This window comes from Microtus oregoni, unplaced genomic scaffold, assembly GCF_018167655.1.
Source record: "Microtus oregoni isolate MIOR12 unplaced genomic scaffold, Mior012 000007F_ref0000211, whole genome shotgun sequence".
NCBI classification, from domain to species: domain Eukaryota; kingdom Metazoa; phylum Chordata; class Mammalia; order Rodentia; family Cricetidae; genus Microtus; species Microtus oregoni.
This window is the reverse complement of record NW_024543066.1, coordinates 44,075,073-44,093,863: the sequence shown is the minus strand read 5'-3', so window position 1 is coordinate 44,093,863 and position 18,791 is coordinate 44,075,073. Positions and strand designations below refer to the sequence as shown.

Sequence of the window (18,791 nt, the reverse complement as noted above, 5' to 3'; positions counted from 1 at the left end):
AGCATGGCGGTTCAGGCTCAACGCATGCGCATCCTGCCGCATCTTCTTCCTTTCCATTTGCTGTGTCCTGTCACCTTGGTTGAGGAAAGTTCAATTCCCCCACCAGACTGCATGGCCACCTGCTCCTTATCATACTTCCAGAAGCCCGGCTCCTGACCTGTACCCCAGAAACCTGCCTCCCACCAGGCCCAGCCAGCTCCCTGCAGGGCCCTCCCTTCCACCCTGGGGCACTGCTTCAGTCCCGGGCCTTTCCAAGGCTCATCTTCCAGCAAATCGCCAGGTATTCATTCCCTTTGCTTTACTTTGTTCCTGGGGCTACCAGATCCTCTGACTTACAATTTGATCCCCACCCCCAGCCCAAACTCAGCGTCTTCCCAATTACAGGACAGGATGTTTCCCCAGCTTCTCTTGAAGTCAGGAAACTAATTTTAAAATTTATTATCATCATATGTGACTGCATGCCTGTGTGTGGATGGATGCATACCATGGAGTGCTTATGAAGGTCACAGGGCGTTAGGGAGTGGGTTCTCTCCTTCCCCAGTGAGCTCTGGAGACCAGCTCAGGTGATCTCAGGCCCACAAGCTAAGCTTGACCTTATGTATTACAAATGAAATAATACAATAGATTTTTAAGACATTAGAAGTACATCTGCTGTAGCAAGCACAAGCACATTACAGCACATCTTGTTTAGTTTTTTATACATATTTGTGTGTTTCTGTACATGTGTGGACAAAATGCTTTAAAACGAAAACATTTCTATGATTTGTTTTATCCTATTTTGGTTTGGTTTTTGGAGACAAGGTCTCAAGTAGCCCAGGCTGGCTTCAAACTTGCTCTGTGGGCCAGGAGACCCAGATACCTGACTTTCCTACCTCCACCTTCCAGAAGCTAGAACTGCACTGCACACCAATGCCCAACTTAACAGAAGTTTTTAAAAACATTTCCAGGCTAGGAATGTGGCTACATTGGTAGGGTGCTGGCCTCACATAGTCCAGACTGGTCTCAAAGTCACCGTGCAGCCGAGAATGACCTCAAACTCGTGACCTTCCTGCCTCCATCTTCCAAGTGCTGACCCTGTCTCAATTGGTAGGCAGAGGTAGGTGGATCTCTGTGAGTTCGAGACCAGCCTGGTCTACAAGAGCTAGTTCCAGGACAGGCTCCAAAACCACAGAGAAACCTTGTCTCGAAAAACCAAAAAAAAAAGAAAAGAAAAGAAAGAAAGAAAAGCATTTCCCTAATTGATTGTGAGTGACTTGAGACTCAGAACAAAGTCAAGACCTCTTACAAGGCTTTGATAGTTCTCCCCAAATCTTTAGTTCCAAAAAAAAAAAAAAAAAAAATGGTGTTTTCTTAGCTGGGCATGAGGGTGCCTGACTTTAGTTCCAGCACTTGGGAGGCAGAGGCAAGTGGGTGAATCTCTGAGTTTGAGGTTAGCATGATCTCAGAGCTAGTTTTAGAACAGAAAGGGCTACACAGAGAACACCCTGTTTTGAAGATCCATATACATATAGCCAAGAAGACAGTATATTTCAAGATCCGCTCTGACTTCCTCCCTTCATAGCTCGACAGCATCCCTTTCCTTATTTCAATGAGACTTAAGGGTATCAGAACCGTTTCTCGGGATTCTACTGTCTCTACTAATGTTACTAGCGTTCTGTTGGTAAACATGGTGAGATTTGCGCGTTTGTTTCCTCTAAACTTACTTTGAGACAGGGTCTCATTAAATTGCCCAGGCTGGACCTGAACTTTCGATCCTCCTGTCTCAGACCTTTGAGTTGCTGGGATTGCAGGCCTGTCCCACCACTTCTGCCTAACTGTCCTTGATTCTTCTGGCTCCTGGGCTGGAGCACATAGCCTGGCACTGGAGAAGGAATGCAGGCAGCCAGCGCAGCACAGACCACATACTTCATCGCAGAAATATGCAGGGTGCCTCGCAGGGGGAAGTGTGGATGACTCTAATTCCTCCCAGTTCCCTAGCTCTGCTGCTTCTGAAGCCCTCCGAATAGCTGTCAGATGGCCCCTCACCTCCATTTCTGCGGAGGCCACCCTAAAGGATGGTAGGACTCACTCTTAATTGACAGGATTTGGAATCAGTCAGGAAACATACCAGAGGCATTTCCAGCCGCTTAACTGAGGAGGGCTGAGCCCCTCTGAAAGAGAGAGGCGCCTTCTCACAGAGGGGATGCTCTTGGACAGAATAAAAATGGAGGAAGGAGACCGGCAGCTGAGCACCAGCATGTGATTCTCTCTGCTTCGTGGCTGCAGAGGCAAACATCCCGCGTTGCCATCTCTTCCCACCACGACAGAGCAGAGCCCAGACGGCCCCTTCCTCCCTATAGTCGCCCTTATTAGTCTTTTGTCACAGTCACGAGAAAGGCGACCAACACCCTAATTTCAAGCCTTTTCATAATCTTATAGAGACTCCCCCTTGCGATTCTGCCACAGCCTTGGGAATTGTCTTTGAACCATTCTGATCATGTGGCTCCCTCAGAGCTACTGAGCCAAGCACCAACTCCCCCTCCTCAGCGTCTAACTATTGTCTCAAACACTCTCTTCTCTCCACCTTGGTGACCTGCTAGGACCGCTGTCCTCTAGCCCAGTACACAGGTCCCCCCATTTCTGATGGCATGTCTGTCTGAGGCTGAATTTTCCTTATATAAATTCACCCAAGCCACGCAGGACAACGGACTGAAGCAGAAGCCTCCATGATAATCCGCTGTCTTCCATTAAACTAGGCATTTAAAGAGAGCTGCAGAAATGTGAACTAAGACCACGCTTCTCATTGAGTTCTTGTGTTTGGGGAAGCAGAATTATCATAGTATTTAAAGATTATATTAGCATGCAATGAGTTACTGTTGTTTTTAAGGAATTAATAATAAACATTTAAATTTTTTCTTATATCCTGCTGGGTGTAGCAGGGCACACCTAGAATCCCAGCACTGGGGTGGCAAAGGAAGAAGGATTTCTTTCAAGACAGGGTTTCTCTGTAGCGTTGGAGCCTGTACTAGAACTCACTCTGCAGACCAGGCTGGCCTTTGTCTGTCTCTTTACAGAGATCTGCCTGTTTCTGCCTCCCGAGTGCTGGGATTAAACGTATGTGCAGGAAGAAAGATTCTAATTCCAGACCAGTTCGGACTATACAACGAGATGCTTGCTCAAAAACACTAGAGAGCTGGCTGTGCTAAATATCACACACCTGTGATCTCAGCACTCAGAAGACAGGAGTTCAAAACCAGCCTTAAATCACATGTACACCCCCCACAGCCCATCTCAAAACAAAGCAAAAAACCCAAAACTCAAATCTCCTTTCTTCCATTTCCTCAGAGAACACTTTTCAGCAAGAGGAAATTCCTCTTTAACCTGCCTAATATTGCGCAAAAGTAACCAGCCCTTTCTCCAAATTCCCACAAGACTTCACACAAACCCTTCTTGTGGCCTGCTATCCCACAAGAGCGTGCACAGTGAACTGAATAAGAACGTTCAGTAGTGACTAATACAAACAGGAGAGAGGACAGCAATCAAAGAAGCCTCCATCCACACTGTGGGAACACGGTCCCGAGATCAAGACGAAGACCCAGGCTATCCCAGAGAAAACCAGCCATACTAAGATTCTTAGATGAAAACTGGGTTGTATGAGAAGACTAAGGTCATTTTAATAATGGTATTTGGAGGGGGGCTGGGTTTTTTATTTATTTAATGTAGGGTTTTAAGTGTCCCAAGCTGGTCTTCAACTCACTAAATAGCCAAGGATGACCTTGAACTCATGATCCCTCTGTCTCCACAGCCCAAGTACTGGGTTTAAAGGAGTAGACCATCATGTCTAGCTTTTAGTGGAGTTTTTTTTTTTTGGAGGGGGGAGGGGAGATGGCGGATTAAGATTTGTTACTTAATGTGTATGTATGTATACGTGTGGAAGGCCAGAAGAGGGCATCAGATCCCCTGGGGGCTTATAGGCTATTGTGAGCCACCCGACTTGGGTGCTGGGCTTTGTCCTATAGAACAAGTGTTCTTAATCACTGAGTCATCTCTGCAGCCCCATACTAGTGGCTTTGCTGTTTGGTTTCCCCCGACTTTGAACCCAGTACTGAATACATCATAACACTAGTGTACATGAAGAACAGATAAATGAAGGCTTTCAAAGCCTCTATGTATTTTAGATGTTTCTGTTATCAGGTGGCTAAGCCCTATACTGATGTAGCCTGTCCTCTGGCTGGGGCATGTGTCATTTGTCGTAGGCAGGCCTGCTGCCTGTCTCTAGGTGAACCATGGGAGACCTCAAACCTTCCTCAAGGGCCAAGTCACCAGTTTAGCCCTAGGACCCAGCGTAACCATGAGTTATGCCCTCAGCTACTGCCCCAGTGCCACACCCCAGTGCCGTGATGGGAAAGAACAAGGAAAAAGAAAATGAACGTTGGAGGGGGCGTCAGAAGAAAATGTTTGTACCTTCATTTCGGTTGGGTGGCTGTGGTCAGGCTGATTCATCCAGGGCTCCACAGATAGGTCAGAGTCCCAGCCCCACCTAGCAAAACTCACATCCACCACTAACCCCAGATCCTGCTTCCTGGGTCCTCTGTGACACCTAATCTGCCTACTGGGGCAAGGTTCTGGCTAGGAGAACTAAGGGATCCAGGATGTCAGGATGCCTTGGCATGCTTGGGGTGGGGGTTGGGGACAGCACACTCATGGCACCACCTACTTCCAAGACACATGTGTGTGTGTCACTCACAACCAGTCCAAGAGTCCCAACCCTCTGCTTTGCTAGTCCAAAGACTAAGACATTGTCATGATAGAGAATTTGGCATCACCTCACAGTCCCCTGATGGGTGGGTGCACACACATGTCAACCAAGCTGGCCTTGAATTTATAGAGAGCCACAGGGCTCTGCCTCTCCAGTGTTGGGATAAACACTGTGTGCCACTAAGGTCTCTGCCATCAGGTTCTCAACACTGGCCTTGGGCTAAGTCATTTGGCCCCTGCACTTCTATTTCTTCATATGTGAAACAAGAAAGCCTCAGAGCACCCACTTGTTACATGTGCATGTACGTGTACACACGCGGAGGCCACAGGACAATCCTGGGTGTCACCTCTCTTGAGGCAGGTCCCTCAGTGGCCTGAAGTTTACCAGCTGGGCTAAACTGGCTAGCCAGGGAGCCCCAGGATTTTGTCCCTGGCCCGTCAGGGAGCCCCAGAGTTTCATCTCTGTTTCCCCAGCACTCGATGCCATGTAAGGCACTTTGACATGTGCTGTGAGGAACAAACTTGTCAACCAAACACATTACTGACTGAGCAATCTTCCAGCCTTTTGTTCTGTTTTTCTTTATTGAGAGGGGCTATGTATCCCAGGCTGGCTGCAAGTTCAGGGATGGCCTTGGACATCTCATCCTCCTGTCTCTATTTCCCAAGTGCTGGGGTCACAGCCACGTAAGTGCCCACATCCAGTTTTGTGTGGTCCTGGAGACTGAGCCCAGGGGTACCTTATGCCAGGTCTCTACCAACTGCACTACATCCTCCAGCTCTGCGCAGCACCCGTGTGAAGAATAAGTAAGAATTGAGTTAATAAATAAACGTGTTGATTACAAATTTATTTACTAATATCCCGAGTTCAATTCCTTGAACCCACGTGATAGAACAAGTAAACCACCTTGCGCAGGTTACCCTCTGACCTCTGAGCACATGCCCCCACACAAACACCTCAACAACACACGAAATATATGTGTGTTTGTTTTTTGTTTGTTAAGAAAAGAAAGAAAATCCACACAGTATATGCTCAAGAGGAACACCCGAAACGGCGCTCAGCGGCTTTGTCTGGGGAAACTTTCTGTGCCTGCCCAGAGGCGCCACGGGCCAAGTTTAGTGGTTATATCAGGTCTGGGCCTACCCCTCAAAGAGACTATCTCTTTAGAGATGCAGACATCTGAGAAGAAAATTCAGCTGGGCTTGCACACAGAAGCTAAGTCAATCAAAGAAAAGATGGATGCTGCCCCTAGGAGCAGCAGGTACCAGCTGACTGGAGGAAGGGAGGTCTTAGAGAATGTTCTACACCTTTGTTCTTGCTCTGTCACCTAGTCTATCAGGGGCCCGTGACCCCTGACCCCAAGAGCCTTTCTGTTGTGGTTCCTGGGACTGTAGAGGGTGTGTCTTAGGAAGAGGGCAAAGCTGAGAGGAAAGGGGAGCCTTGAACTTCTGAGCCAGCCGCTGGGAGCAAACAGCTCCCTTCCCAAGACCAACACCCCCAAGCCAATTTAGTACTGTTCACTGCGGTCTTATTCAAAGTGGACTCAAGCACCAAGCCCAGCAAGCCCCACAAACCAGAGCTCAGGAGAGAGTCTGTGACAGCAGACAGAACCCTCCAGGGCACGGGCGGATGGACCCACAGGTGCCTTCTCCTCCCCTGGCGGGGCCTCCCTCCTCCAGCTGGAGCTGAAGTGGATGCTCAAGGCCTGCATCTGTCTGAGGCCCCAGCCTGACTTCCTTTCCCAGAACTCCGGGAGCCCAGGGGAGGGGCAGGGAGGAGCAGCCTGGAAAGAGGCAAGCAGAGAACTGGAGGGAGGGTGAGTTGGAGCAGAAAATGCTGGGGCCAGAATTGGGAGTTTCTGGGATTGCCCCAACTTCAAGGACTCTGTCCAACCTTCTCCCCACAGGCCAGAACTTGCAGGTCTATTTTTATTCTAAAAAAGGGGGGGGGGCTGTGGGGTTGGGGCTAGATGGTAGAGCACTTACTTAGCCAACACACCAAGCCCTGAGATGGATCTGCAGCATCACGTAAACCAGGTGTGGTGGTGCATGCCTGTAAGCTCAGCACTTGGGAGGTGGAGTCAGAACTCAAGGTCATCCCTGGCTACAGAGCAAGCTTGAGGCTAGCTTGGGCTACATGAAACCGTGCCTTTAAAATATATGGAGCGTAGTACCACACACTTTTAATCCCAGCACCAGAGAGTCAGTGGCTGGCTCTGTGAGTTCAAGACCAGCCTAGACTACAAAGTGAGGTTCAGGCCTGGCTGTGGTGGCTCACGCCTTTAATCCCAGCATTTGGGAGGCAGAGACAGGTGGATCTCTGTGTGTTCGAGGCCAATCTGGTCTACAAGAGATAGTTCCAGGTCAGCAAAATCCTGTCTCGAAAAATCAAAACAAACAAACAAAAAAACCAAAAAAAGAAGAAGAAGAAGAAGAAGAAGAAGAAGAAGAAGAAAAGAAAGAAAGAAAAAAGTGAGTTTCAGATCAGCCAGAGCTACATAGTAAGGCCTTGTCTAAAAATAAAGAAAGGAGTGTGTGTGTGTGTGTGTGTGTGTGTGTGTGAGAGAGAGAGAGAGACAGAGAGAGACAGAGACAGAGTGGGGGGATAGAGGGAGGGAGGGAAGGAGGGAGCTATAGGCAGGATGATGAGAAAAGAAACCAGACGACTGCTTTGGGACAAGTCTCAAGCCCACCCCTACTGGAAAACGCTGCTCGCTCTCGTTATGAAGACAGCAACCCTCATGCATGAACTAAGCTGGGCTGTGCATTTTCTCTCAAATCCAATGCAGGTTAGCTAGGCTGTGCCCAATTCATCATCTGTAAAGGCATAAGAAATGCCTGTCTTGCTGGCTCTGGGGCTCAGTGACATAGTACTTGCCTAGCATGCGCAAAGGCCTGGGTTCAAGCTTCGGCATGCCCTGCCCCCTCGCTGGACTGCAAGAACACAGATGCTGTTTAGCATATAGTAAGTATTTAGCTAGTAGTATTAGCTACTGTGAGGGAGGGACAACAGGCGAATAAATAGGCAGGAAAGAGCCCAGCACACAGAGCTGGGCAGCTTGTACACGCGGGACCGTTCTCACTCCACCAGACAGTGAAATGCCTTTGCAACTGAACAGCCCAGTTAGCCTTCCTGCCGAGCTGCGCCATGGGAGCCTAAGGTCTCTGTGCGGAGGCTACTTCGCAGCTAAGATGGCTTTCCGGTCCCCTTGTCTCTTGAGGGATGAGGTTAGGAAAGAATGGATTACTAAGAGCTTGGTAATACTAGCAAGATTCGTTCAGGGGCAGTCCTCGGGTGCCTGTGGCATCTCGCTCATCCTGGGCTCTGTCAGCTGAGTCCCTAGAACCCATTGACTGTATTGTTTTCTTTGTTCTCTCTCTGTCTCTGGCTTTTCTGAAACAAGCTCTCACTATGCATGCCTGGCAGGCCTGAGTTTGCAGGCTGACTTCAAACTTACTGCGATCAGCCTGCCTCTGCCTCCCCAGTGCTGGGATTAAAGGCCTGCACCGCCACACCTGGGCTCTTTATGGCCTTCTTAAAGGTCTGACCGGCAGCAATCAGATCGGGCCCAGGATGGGAGGAACCAACATCTTCCTTCTGCCCCACCTTCTGAGAGCCTGGCTCAGTCTAATCTCAGGAGACACTGTTGGGGAATTTTACCCAGCGTGGGAGCTGGTCAGGCTGCAGAAGGCTAATAGTTTCAGAGAGGTGTGGCTTCCGAGGTCCCTTTACAGGCACCAATATAAGTGTCACACCCTTTGAAGGGTAGGAACGGCTATTCCAGCGTAGCTTCCCTGACACGCTGGCGCTGGCGCAATTTGGGTCCCTCTGTGGCAAGGACACAGGAAGGTCGGGGGTGGGGGGCGGGATGTGGGGAGGCCCCTGCCTGGGGAAAGGAGCACGTTCTCTCAGGCTTGCACACTTGGGCCAGAGCTGTTAAGAACACATTTTATGGAGATTCTGCCAGGTCCGGTCGGAACAGCTCTCTGTGTAAACAGCTGGGAATGGGGGGGGGGGGGGGGACCAGAGGTCCCAGGAAACCAGCTGGCGCCTCAAGGACCAGGTGGGGTTCTTCACCCAATAGGGGCCCCTGGAGCGACACTCTGGGCAACAGCTCCATCTGGTGGACGGAGTGTGAAAACCATGGGCCCGGGCCGGCGGCGGGCCGAGCGATGACGCAAGGGGGCCCCGGTGAGCAACCCAGTTTCCCGGCGGAAAGAGATGGACTCTGCGCCTTGACACTCTGGCAGAGGCTCTCCGTGCATGCGCTCTAGATCCCGGAGGCTGAGACTCACGTCATCAAGCCGGAGTCGATTATTTGTTAGAAAGTCTTTTCATTTTTTGCCAAGTGGGCGTGGCGCTTTCCACGACTGTGATTCCAGTTCTCGGAAAGTAAAAGACACGGGATTGCTACAAATTCGAGGACAGCCAGGTCTACTTAGGATAGTAGCAGGGCTATCTGGTGAGAATCAAGTAATAATAATAATAAATCAAAAAGATTAAAAAGGAGAATAAAACAAAATACAACCACTCAAGAATATAGTTATGGGGCTGGAGAGATTAAAAGAGGTTAAAAGTTTGTACTGCTCAAGGCTCGAGAGATGGCTCAGAGGTTAAGAACACTGCCTGCTCTTCCAGAGGTCCTTCCTGAGTTTCCAGCAACCATATGGTGGGTCACAATCATCTGTAATGAGATCTGGTGCCCTCTCCTGGCCTGTGGGTCTACGTACAGCATGGCAAAATACTATACACATAATAAAATAAATCTCTAAATAAAAGTTTGGTGCCGCTCTTGCAGATGACCCAAGCTCAGTTCCCAGCACCCACATTATGTTATGTGGCTCACAACCTGCAGGCACCTGCATGTATGTGCACAGATACACACACTAATACATCATTTAAAATAAAATAAACACTTTTGGAGGGTTTTCCAGACAGGATTTCTCTGGGCAGCTCTGACTGTCCTGGAATTTGCTCTGTAGACCAGGCTGGCCTCAGAACTCACAGAGATCTGCCTGCCTCTGCCTCCCAAATGCTGGTATTTTTTTTAAACATTTATTTATTTATTATGTATACAATATTCTGTCTGTGTGTATGTCTGCAGGCCAGAAGAGGGCACCAGACCTCATTACAAATGGTTGTGAGCCACCATGTGGTTGCTGGGAATTGAACTCAGGACCTTTGGAAAAGCAGGCAATGCTCTTAACCACTGAGCCATCTCTCCAGCCCCCTGAATGCTGGTATTAAAGGCGTGTGCCACCACCACCTGGCAAAATAAACCCTTTTTAAATTTCAATGCTTCCCAGAACTACCTCAAACATTTCACCTATCTCTGTCAGTGTTCTGGAATTTAACGTCACTTTTTCACAATGGCTTGATTGTTTGATTGACTTACTGATTAGAGACAAGGTCTTACTCCATAGCCTAGGCCTCCTCCAACTTCCAATGATCCTTCTGCCTCAGCTTCCTGAGTGCTGGGACCATAGGCATCACCACCTCATCAAACACCATTGTATTTTATCCTTTTTACCAACTTGGCTTTCCTTTTCTTTTAATTAAAAAATTATTTATGTGTTTGTCAGATGTATGTAGGTGCCCACAGAGGTCCAGAGAGGGTATCAAATCTCCGGTAGCTGTAGTAACGGGCAGTTGTGCAGTGCCCAAAGGACGCTGGGACCCAGACCTGCATCCTCAAGGATGCTGGGACACAGACCTACATCCTCTGGAAGAACAGCCAGTGGACCATTAACTCAACCAGTGAGCCACTGTCCAGCTCCAGTGACCTTTTTCAAAAAATTTACTTGCAAAGAATTTGTTCCTATTCTATATTCTACCTAGGCCCCTCCCCTCTCTACACCATCACACTGCGTCATCGTTTTATACGTGTGAGTATTAACTTTTATGTGGATAAGTATTTTGTCTCTGGTGCCCAGGAGGGTCAGAATGAGGCAGGACACAGACTTGCTTCCTGGTAGGCAGACAGATGGAAAGGGCTCTGGCAAGGTAATGCTGGCGTGAACTCCCAAAGTGAACAGCTTCTTCTCACCCTCCTTGAGACAACAGCCCAGCAGCTTAAAACAAAGGCACTGTAGGTGTCTCCCTCCCACCAGTAGACTCCCTGCTGATGGACTGGACACGTTACACAACAGTCGTGGACCAATCAACCACCCTGTCGCTCTTCAAACTAAACAACCTACATTAGGGGAGAAAAACTCTTCGGAGATTTCAAAAGCCTCCAGTCCCTGAGAAGAGATGAGTTTCTAGTTCTAAATACCCCTTGTGCTATGCAGAGGGTCTTTTTCTCTATGTCTACTGCATCTCTATGTCTCCTCATTCCCAAGAAACACCCTTCCTTCTACTGTTGACCACTGCTCTCTGCTTGCAGTGCTTGAGATTTCTCTGGTGCTACTTGGGGTCCTCCTGCTTTTTAATTCTTTAATTACCAGAGAAAATGAACCCGATCAAGATTCATAGACTTCAGTAAAAGGAGCTGCAGTCACAGAGGACAGCTACGAGTTGCCATGTAAGCGCTGGGAATTGAACCTGGGTCTTCTAGAAGAATAGCCTGTGTATTTCTGTTGTTTCAAGGATGGGGTCTCTACGTAGCCCTGAAACTATACAAACATGCAGAGATCACCTGCTTCTGCTGGGATTAAAGAAGGGCACAACACCATACCCTGTGTGAGTGCCCAGGGGATGCTGGGAATTGAACCCTGAACCCTAGTCCTCTGGAAAAGCTTTTTTTTTTTGAGACAGAATTTCTCTGTGAAGCAGCTTGGCTGTTTGGGAACTCACTTTGTAGACCAGACCAGGCTGGCCTTGAACTCACAAAGATCTTCCAACCTTTGCCTCAAGAGTGCTGGGATTAAAGGAGTGCATCACCACAACCAGTGCTCTTAACCATCAAGCCATCTCTTCAGTCCCAGCAGCATTATTTAAAAGCAAAAAGAGGGCTGGAGAGATGGGTCAGCGGTTAAGAGCACTGACTGTTCTTCCAGAGGACCCAGGTTCAATTCCCTGCATCCACATGGCAGTTCACATAACTCCAGTTCCTTCACACTAATGTAGATAAAATAAATTTAAATAAATTATTAAAAAATAAGAAAACAAAAAATATATTCACCTAAAACATAAATTAAAAAATAAAAGCAAAAAGATAAGCCAGGTATTGGTGGCGCGTGCTTTTAATTCCAGCACTCAGGAGGCAGAAGCAGGCAATCTCTACAAGTTTGAGACCAGCCTGGTCTACAGAGGGAGCTCCAGGATAGCCAAGGCTACACAGAGAAACCCAATCTTGAAAACCAACAAAACTTTAGATCACAACTTCTGTCACTGAAAAGTATAAAGCAGATACTCTAAACTGAGCTAGATCCACCTTCAGCCCTGGACTCTGCCACTTTCTAGCTGTGTGGCTTTGTCAAATTCTTAAGCCTTTCTAAACTGTTTTTCTCATTGATAACCGGGAGGCAGAGTATGCACTACCTCGAATTACAGTAAGTATCAAATAGGAGAAATGCTTAGGCGCCCCTGGGAACACTCTGAACCCCCTACGTGGCTGTTGGAACCATGTTCCTCAGAGTTAGAAGGTTCTAGGGGCACTTTGGGAAAAAGGCGATGGGCTGAGACCAGAGACTGCTGAACAGAAACACAGACTCCAATCTCACCGCAGAAAGGATGCCCTGGGCCAGCAGTGGGACCTGGATGGGAATTGACAGCTTTGAAACTCGGAGGATTTAAAATTTAAAAGTCTTCATGGGCGAGATAAACATACCTACTGCACTGCAGGGAAAGGGAAACTTGGCAGCGGTCCCAGAACTTTCCCCACCCACAAGCCGCCCTAACTTCCTCTTGTGGTTTCTCAAGGGTACAGCCTGTTCTTTGTGGACAAGTGAGGGCAGAGGGTGGGGGAGCCGCGGCAGTGGGGGGGACGGGGGAGGGTGGGGTGGAGTGGGGGTGTGTATGGGGAGGGAGGGGGCGTGCTCAGGGTTCCACTGCACCCCACACTCGGAGCAGAGAGGAAGGGGGGCAGAGCAGCCTCTGTTTGCATTATTAATAACCTCCCCCTCAAACCCCAACATCGACACCCATCTCAACAGACACCCCTTTTGGGGATCAGTGCTTAGCTATTTTTTAAAGCAGTTTTATTTATTTTATGTGCATGGATGTTTTCCCTGCATGTATGTCTGTGTACCATGTGTATGTGTAGTTGAAACCAAGGAAGGGCTTCAGATCCTCTGGAACTGGAGTTATAGACATCGTGAGCAACCACATGCGTATTGAAGACTGAACACAGGCCCTCTAGAAGAGCAGCCAGTGTTCTTAACTCCTGAGCCATCTCTCCAGCCCCATAAGTTGGTGTTTTTGTTTTTCCGAGGCAGGGTTTCTCTGTGTAACAGCCTTAGCTATCCTGGAACTAGCTCTGTAGACCAGGCTGGACTCAAACTCACAGAGATCCGCACCTCTTCCTCCCAAGTGCTGGGATTAAAGATGCGGGCCACCGCTGCCCAGCCAAGTTGGTGTTTTTAAGACAGGGTCTCACTATGTAGCCCCAGCCCTTCCCCAAATTCACAGACACTGGCCTGTCCCAAGTGCTGGGCATTCCCAAATCTGTGCAGGAGATTCCCTAGAGGAGCCGAATGTTTCAGAGAGGAGGCAGAGAAAATAGCGAGAATTCAGGGAGGCTTCCCTGTGGAGGGACTCACGTCACAGGCCTTCTGCCAGCCTGCTGGAAGTGGGCAGACACACAGGCACTGCCTCTCATGAAGTGACATGGGGTTCAGCGGACAGTGTTTCAGCGTCTCCCCCTTCTCTGCCATCCTCTTACTCAGATACCAAGTCTGAACGCTCTTCCTGGGTTTTAGAATGTGGGGGTTCTAGGCTGGAACATGCACACGACAAAGCAGGCGTGGCAGCCCATGCCTGTAATGCTGGCACCCTTCAGAGGCGAAGCCAGAGAGCCCAGAAGTCCACGGTCACACTCAGTTACATCCAGGCCAATTGGGGTTATGAAACCCGTCTCAAAAGACAGATAGGACTGAGGAGATGGTTCGCGGGGAACGTAGTTGCTGCACCCACATGAGGACTGAGTTCAGATCCCAAGCAGTTACGCAAAAGCTGCAAACCTCTGTAAAACATGTGCAGTGAGGTGGAACAGGGAGGGAGACAAGCGGATTCCAGGGCTGGCTAGCTAACGGCCAGCTCCAGGTTCAGTGAGAAACTCTGCCTCAAAAAGTAAGTTGAGGGCTGGAGAGATGACTCAGTGGCAAAGACCATGGACTGGTCTTCTGGAGGACCCAGATTTGATTTCCAGTACCCACATGATAGCTCACAGAAGTCAACTCCAGTTCTAGGGGATACAGCACCCTCTTCTGGCTTCTGTGAGCACCAGGCACACATGTGATCCACAGACAAGAATGCAGACAACACAGTAACACATGTAAAATAAGAAAGTTTTGTGTGTGTGTTTGACACAGGGTCTCTTCATGTAGCACTGGCTGGCTTAGAATTTGCTATGTGGACCTGGCTGGCATCCATCTCATAAAGATCTGCCTGCACTTCCCTCCCTAGAGCTGGGACAAAACGTGTGTGACATCACACCTTGCACACACCCACATCCACACAAGAAAGGATACTGCCTCTGTGCTGTGCTGTCCCCAGAATCCTGAGCAGACCTCCAGGGGACTCTCTGTGAACAGTGCTGGTGTCTGTGTAAACCCAGACTCCCTTTAGCTAGCACACGCTCAGCTGCATGCTAAGCGGGCCAAGAGCAGGGACTCTGACCTGGATGTGGTGATGGGTATCTCTCATCCTAGCCCTTGGGAAATCAGGTCAAGATTGGGAGTTGGAGGACAGCCTGGGCTAACAGCAAGTCCCTGTCTCAGAGGAAAGAACACATCTCCCAAGTCAAGTGAGTTGGATTTAAGACCCCTTTCTGATATCCCATATCTCTCTCTCTCTCTCTCTCTCTCTCTCTCTCTTCCTCCTCCTCCTCCTCTCCTCCTCCTCCTCCTCCTCCTCTTCTCTTCTCCTCTCCTCTTCTCTCCTCTCCTCTTCTCTTTGTTGTTTTTGGAGACAGGGTTTCTTTGTGTAGCCCTGGCTGTTCTGGAATTCACTCAGTAGACCAGACTGGCCTTGAACTCACAGAGTTCTGTCTGTCCCTGCCTCTGAAGTGCTGGGATTATAAGTGTGCACCACCACCACCCAGCTTGACATCTATTTCTTTACTTTCTAAAAAGGATTTATTTATTTTGTTTATGTGTATGAGCACTTGCCTACATGTATGTATATGTACTGTGGTCATACCTGGTGCCTGCAGAAACCAGGAGAGGGCATCAGAATCCCTGGAAATGGGTAGTTGTGAGTTACTGTGTGGGTTAGGAAGCAAACCTGGGTCCTCTTCTTGAGCAGTAAGTGCTGTTCACGGTTGAGTCATCTCTCCAGCTCCCTGACATTCATTTCTTGCTCCCTCTTTAAGGAGCTCTCTTTACCTCCTGTGTTCAAGCTTCCTCCTCTATAAAATGGAGCTAATACTAGTTGATGATTGAATACAGCTATCAGAGGTATTAAATGAGATGCTACATCCAAACAGCATAAACCCTTGAAGGTGCTATGTACCTCTGTGCTAGCATCCATGAAGAGAAACACACAAGAAAAAGGTTGGAACCATTAAGGCCATGCCCATGGGTTCAAGGGTTAAACATGGACTGGAGCCCTAATGGAATGATCAAAGATGCCTTCCATTTCCAGTCTCTGGCTAGAAACTCTGATTTTACTCCATGATGTCCCCAACATCGGCAGAGTGTGGCTACATGAGAAGATGCTAAATGACTGTGTAACCTGCTGTCTAGGGTGCGCAGGAGAGAAGCCGAAGAACCACTCCCCCACCCAGGACCAGTCCCACAGGACACTGTGGTGATGGACAAAGGACAGGGCTTGCTGGAGAAAACAGTCCCAGGGCCCAGAATGGGGAGTGGGTGTCCTATCATCCCCAGGGGCACCCTCCAGCTGCGCACAACTGGATTCAGGGGCTCCAGCTCTGCAGCTTGTCTTTCCCAGAACTGCTCCTGTTTATTCCCACTTCCTTATGCCTAGAAGTGAGTGAGAACAGGACAGGCAGGAACTGTGTTCCAGTTACCAGTATATCCCAGTGCCCAGTAAACCATTCTGATTTAGTCTACCTCTGGAGAGTAAGTACCTCCAAGACTTCCCACCAGATTCTCTCTGAGGTCAACAATCATCCTCTGAAACTCAACCCAGATGTCCCCTTCCCAGCCTCCCAGGCATCTCTGTCATACCTGAGACCAACACCAGCAGTGGCTGAGATAGTCAGCCGCAAACAGAAACAGTGGGTGCACAGCCAGTGCCAATGAACACTGCCTCCCTGCAACAGCAGTACCCGTCTTCAGTTACTCTCTGGTCTACACTAGAAGACGCATACAGCTGAGACCAGGTACACATCAGCCCCTCAGGAACCGTCTGTAAAGTTCTAGTTTTTGGACCCCTTTTTTTGGCTCTGGATGACTCAAACACATACTGGTTGGCCCCCCGACCTCTAAAGCTGATATATGCTGCTAAACCCTCGGGCTTGCACATCATCCTGGACGGGTAGCTGTGAGGATGCACACGCGTTTAGGAGGCTCAAGGCTTTGGGGACTTCTCCGGTGAAAAAAATCACACTCAGTGGGAAAGTGAACTAAGCTTTTGGGGCCAAAACCGAGGGGAGAGCGGCGCGATGACCGATTGAACCCACCTGTTAGAGTCCCCCGTCCTCTCACCACCCACCTGCTTTCTCCACCTCCGGGTCTCCAACCTGGACTCTAAGTAACATCCCAGTCAAAAGCAGCCGATGCGAACGTCACGTTTATTCTGGCTTCTCCAGTTCCCCAAGCCTACCTCTTGGCAGATGAGTCCCCCGGAGCTCTGACGGTAGCCTCACGTTCTCTCCCGCGGCTGGACATCTGTTTTTGGGTAGTAGGAGTGATCACAGCCGCCAGCCACGGACAGGACAGGGGCGTGCACTCCGCAGCACCCAAACAGAGCGAGTGTCCATCCCACAGGCGCGACGTGTTTACAAAGTCTGCACCGCCTCGCAGATCACTAGCTAGAAGCTGGGCAGGAAGTGGGGACGAGGGGGCGGGCGAGACAAAGGAGCTGGGTGCTGCGCTCCGCTGGGGTTTGGTCCCTGACACCCCCCAGAGCAGACAGGAGAGGCTTATCCAGCTCTAATCTGTACTTCACCGGAGGTCTACAGACCTGATCCTCAGCCCCAGGTAGTGGTGGTGGGAGGCACGGTGCCGTTCGCCAGGTTCAGGTGTACACACTCCAGAGGATGCCTTCTGGGCGTCTGCAATTCGTGGTGCACGTTACTCAGGAAGTAAGCAGCAGGTTTGAGTTCTTAACTCTTACCACACAGCCAGGCGCTGCAACACCTGATACCTCACTCCACCCCCAGTTATCACGCAGGGAAACTGAGGCACAGTGAGGTTAGATAATGTGACCAGAGTCACCTGAGTCACGTGTGTGTGAGGACTGAAGCTCAGTGATTTCATCTGGCCAGGCTTCCCTCCCTGCCCCCCGCCTCCGCCCCCGCCAAAAGGGATGAGAAGAGGCAAGGTCTCTCCTGAGGAATTTCCAGTCCAGAGAGGCTGAAGTTGGTAAAACGGACTCAACATACTGGAAGTGGGAGGGACAAGAGACAAGCTTCCTCGTTCACTTAGCAGTCGCAGGCTGAGGGCTAGAGATGACAGTGCCGGGAATCGCAAGGAGCTTGGTGATAAGACTAAAGCTTCAGCTGGCAGAGTAGTTGCCTAGCATGTAAGAAAACCCTGAGTTCCCCCAGCACTGTGTAAACGGAGTATGGTGGTGGATGGTGGTGGATTCCGGTAACCCCAGCACTCTGGAGAAGTTTATCGAGAAGGTAGGATAATCTGGGGAGGGTCTGTCTTCATCTCTGTTCTATAGCTGTGAAGAGATACCATGACCACCACAGCTTTATAGAAGAAAGCATTTAGTTGGGGGCTTGCTTATAGGTGTAGAGGGTTGGTCCACAGTCATCCCCACTGGTGGGGAGCATGGCAGCATAAATGAGGGTGAAAACACCACGCTATGTCTGATCTCCAGGCAAAGAGAAAGAGAAGGGGGGGAGCGATGGGGGAGGGGAGAGAGAGAAGCACTAGGCCAGGTGGGGGCTTTTGAAACCTCCAAGCCCACTCGCAGTTTGACACATCTTCCAACTAGACCACACCTCCTAATACTTCTCAAATAGTGCGGCTCCCTGGTGACTAAGCATTCAAATATATGAACCTATGTGGCCCATTCATATTCAAATTACCACAGTGTTCAAAGTCATCCTCTGCTATGTAGCAAGTCTGAGACCAGCCAGGCTACATGCAACACAGGCTCACACAAAACAACCGGTATGAAGGCCCTCTCTGAGAGAGTGAGGTCACTGGAATTGGGCTGGCCCAACAAGCTAAAAAATCAGCCAAACTGAGAAAGCCCTGCTAATGCATTCAGCCTCTAGAACCTTTTCAGATGTGCCTTTTAAGGACTGGAGAGATGTTGCGGCAGTTAAAAAAACACCGGATTCAATTCCCAGCACCTACCTGGCAGCTCACAACAGTCTGCAACTCCTGTTCTAGGTTACGCAAAGTCCTTTTTTGGCCTTCTCTGGCACCGGGCATGCAAGGGGTTCACAGAGATACATGCCGGCAAAATGGTCATACACATAAAACAAATGCATGCATTTTTAAGAAAAGCACTTAATTTTATTATTGTATTTGTGTGTGTGTGTATTTTTGCACAAGTGAATACCCTCAAATGCCAGAAGAGAATATCAGATCACCTTGGAGCTGAAGTCACAGGCAGTTGTGAGCCACTCAACATGGATGCTAAGACTTTGAACTCTGATTCTCTCCAACAATGGTGTATGTTCTTAACTATTGAGCTGGGAATTGAACCAAGGTTCTCTGGAAGAACAGTCAGTGCTCTTAGTGGCCGAGTCATCTCTCCAGCCCTCAAAAGTGCATTCTTAAGTGTGTTCTTAGTTGGATGGTGG

At 49.3% G+C, this 18,791-nt stretch overlaps 1 protein-coding gene across 2 annotated transcripts in view; it reads right to left on the bottom strand.

The window, feature by feature from the left end:
• The window catches only part of Ccnd3 (cyclin D3), a 90,711-nt gene extending 73,900 nt beyond the window's left edge, over nucleotides 1–16,811 (bottom strand). For both annotated transcript variants that reach the window (XM_041655406.1, XM_041655408.1), the window contains exon 1: nucleotides 16,628–16,811. The gene's annotated coding sequence lies outside the window, so the exon portion shown is untranslated. The remainder of the gene's footprint in view (nucleotides 1–16,627) is intronic.
• Between the last annotated feature and the right edge of the window lie 1,980 nt (nucleotides 16,812–18,791).